We start from the raw sequence: 3,438 nt of genomic DNA on the forward strand, positions 1-3,438 counted from the left end.
GATGGCTGCTGGCTAGGGTTATGGGCGCTCTGTTCTGTGCCATGCACCTTGTTTGACCTGGGCAAATCATTCTCCTTTAGTTTTCCCACTTGTGCTGAATGGGGGTAGTAATTACCCACTTCACTGAGGAGGGCATGTGGCTGAAATTAATTAATGTTTATAATGTACTTGGTTTTCCCGATGAGGTTTGTAGCCACGTTGCTGAGTACAGTCATTTCTGGGTTTTGGCTTGTGTGTGTGCGTGTGGGGTGCAAAGATTGGCTCCAGCAGAAAGGGTAGTAAAATACAGTCTTAAGAATAAAATTTCTTGGCACTTATATAAATGCAATTAATTCCTAAAGATTTTAAAGCATGAATACAGCTGGTGCTGGCTTTCCTACTGCAATGTCACTGCTCTGTGGAAAGCAAGAAGGTAAATAACAAGGCAGAAGGCTTCTGGTATTTTTTAATGGGAGCCAGAAAAAATACTGGACCTCAAGGATAGCCCTTGGAGAAAAGAATTCTTTAGGACACTGAACATAGCTCGCCTGAAATCTTGTGGGCTTGTGAAAAATAAAATCACTGTTACTTCTGGGAAGAAACTGAAATCCTGATCGAGCCTTAATTGCTTATTTTACAGTATGGTAGTAAGTGGAAGATGTTATCAATCATATCAATAGATAGAGAATAAATACTTAACACAGGGCAGACAGAGAAATACTCCCGGTGTCCTGGGTTTCCACATCATCCCTTCCTCCTTTCTTCATGATACACAATTCACAAAGTTCAATTGTGACATTTGGGTCTTGGCCAGTCCTTTTCTGTAGGGTATTTAGTGTTACACTCAGCAGCCAAAACTAACATATTGGCATTGTCAGCCTTTATTTCACAGTATCAATTTTTAATTCTATCTGAAAAAATGTATAATCATGTTATATTTTTTATATAACTGTTATTAATGACAATAATAATAATGTTATATTTCACTTGCACAAATGAACCTGAGCCCAAGATTTAAACCTTCCTCTGTCCCTCCATGTGGGAGCATTCCAAAACCAATTCTTCCTTCTGTTGGTGCTGTTTCCAATGTGCCATTAAGAAAATTCTCCCTCATCTTCCCAAACCCACAAGTTCTTTTCCTTCTTCCATATGCAATTTTGGGATGCATTTGAAGACATCCAGGGGTTCAGCCTCTATTAACCGAGTGCCCCACGTCTCACAGGGTGCTCTGACCTCAGCCCACTCCAGAGGCAGGGAACTCCAGGGAAGGGCTTCCCATCTGGGAATTTCTGATGGGACTGATTCCTCACATTTACATTTAAAAAGTGACATTTTGTTGTGATCTGGCCAGACTGTGCCAGTTTTGTTTCCCCAGTGGGCAGGGTCAGCACCAAAGACACAGACACCAACTGAAGGACTCAGTGTCATTGACTGTAGCTCAAAGCAGCAAAGAATCACAAAAGGAGCAGCTCAGCAATGCACCCAGCCAGCAGCACCAGAGATTGCAGCAGTGATTAAGAAAGATCCAGCCCCAGTTACCCTCAGGCTTTACCATGCCCCAGATCCACACAGCAGCTGGGGAAGCTGTCACAGCCAAGGGCTGCAGAGCCACTCCTGGACACTGGGAATTCCTGCAGGTGCCTCCAGCCACAGGTGGGGCTCCAGCCTCGCTGGGAGAGGGCCCAGCTCTGACAGTGCTGAATGAACAAACTGACAGCGCTTCTGGTGCGGCAACATCTGGTTTCATCCTCCTCCTGGGTTCCTCCCAAAGCCTGGCCAGGGCCCAAGAGGAACCAAGGGAGGTGACTTTGACCATTCAGCCCCAGACAAGGCCAGATGTCAGATTTCATGGCCTTGTCTGGCTTCTAAACACAGAAAGGTCAATCCATGTTTCACTAATGAGTGGATACATCTATCACAGCGCTAATGACCATGCATATTTCATTAGTGAGCAGATACAAAGATAACCTTTGGTTGGAAGGTTCATCCAGAGGCCACCTTTGGCTCAGGGCCTCACTCAGGGCTGTTGTCCAGGCCTTGGCACTTCACGGACGTGGTTTAGTGCTGGGCTCGACACTGCTGGGTGACCGGCTGGACTGGATGAGCTCAGAGGTCTTTTCCAACAGAAAGGATTCTGTGATTCCATGATTCCATCTGCTGCATTCAGCCAGGTCCATGTTAGCAGCATTCATTTGCTCACAGTGTCTCCTCAGGCCCAGCTCTTGAGGCCTGAGGCTTCAGCTCCTTCAGCTCCTGGTGCTCAGCCGCTCGTGCTGAACGAGACACTCGGAGAGAAGAGCACAGTCCATCCAATTCCTTCTGGGACACGGAGAGGGGAGGCTGTGCAAACAGGAGCAGTGTTTGGTGTGGCCTCCTCTCTGCCCTGCACGCCTTTCAGCGCTTTGAAGCAGCCAAGAGCTTTCTCCAAGAGTGCAATGGAGCAGCTGTTCCTGCTGCCGGGTCTGGCTCTCTCCAGTCTCTGACCTTGCCTGCTTTTGTCCCTCTTGCTGTGCCCTCTGCTCCCCCAGGGCTCGGTGGCTGCTGCCCAGGACTGTGGGACTGGCACAGATCCCGTGGTCGAGACCCTCCTTTCTCTGCCCTTGGAGCTGGCTGGGCACAGCAGCCTTTTCCATCTGGAAGCTCCCCATGGACAGGGAGTCCCCAGCCCCGCTCCTTGCACAAGCTCCAGGAGCCCAGGGCTGCCATCTCAAGTCCGTGCTGGCCCTGGGGGCTCCCAGGTGCCTCAGGCTGCTGTGACACCGCTGCACACGGGAGGCAAGAGTGGCAGGGGCTGTGCTGAAAGTCAGCTCCACGTGCTGCTGCTGCTGCTGGGGGTCATTTGTCCAGCCCTGCCCCAGAGTCAGGGATCAGATCCAGGCCCTGCTGCTGCTCCCTTGGGATCAGCCCCACTTTGGGTGTTGCTGTCAGGGCCAGCAGAAGCGGTGGCTGGAGCAGCGGGTGCTGACGGTGCCCCAAGCCCCGGGGCTGGAGGGGTCCCTGGGCTGGGGCTGGCAGGGAGCTGCTCCAGCCCGGAGTGCACTGCTGAGTGCTGTGCTCTGGGGCTGGGGCTACCCACACAGGGGACTGGACTGGTGTGCCACAGGAGACAGAGAAGCTGCAGCTTCAGCCTAACTGAGGTGGTTGCGTGGGCTGGGAAGAGTGGGGAGGCTCAAGGGGATTCACTGAGCTCATCCTTCTGCAAGGACGAGGAAAAGGGAGTGGGAACTCAGCAGTGAGGAGAGCTGAGGGCTGGAGAGCAGCTCTGAATGACACTAAAATCCCACTGGACCTCTGAGACATTGCTGCTCCTCATCCAGTGACAGGATGAGTCCCCAAGCCTGGGGCTCGGCCTTCCTCATGGTGAGGGGCACCAAGGAAGGCAACAGTGTGATGGAGACTGCCATGGGCTGGGAACTCACTGGGGGACAAGAGGGAGCAGTTGGGAAGTAAAAGGCAGGT

This window comes from Anomalospiza imberbis, unplaced genomic scaffold (genome assembly GCF_031753505.1).
Source record: "Anomalospiza imberbis isolate Cuckoo-Finch-1a 21T00152 unplaced genomic scaffold, ASM3175350v1 scaffold_49, whole genome shotgun sequence".
NCBI classification, from domain to species: Eukaryota; Metazoa; Chordata; class Aves; order Passeriformes; family Viduidae; genus Anomalospiza; species Anomalospiza imberbis.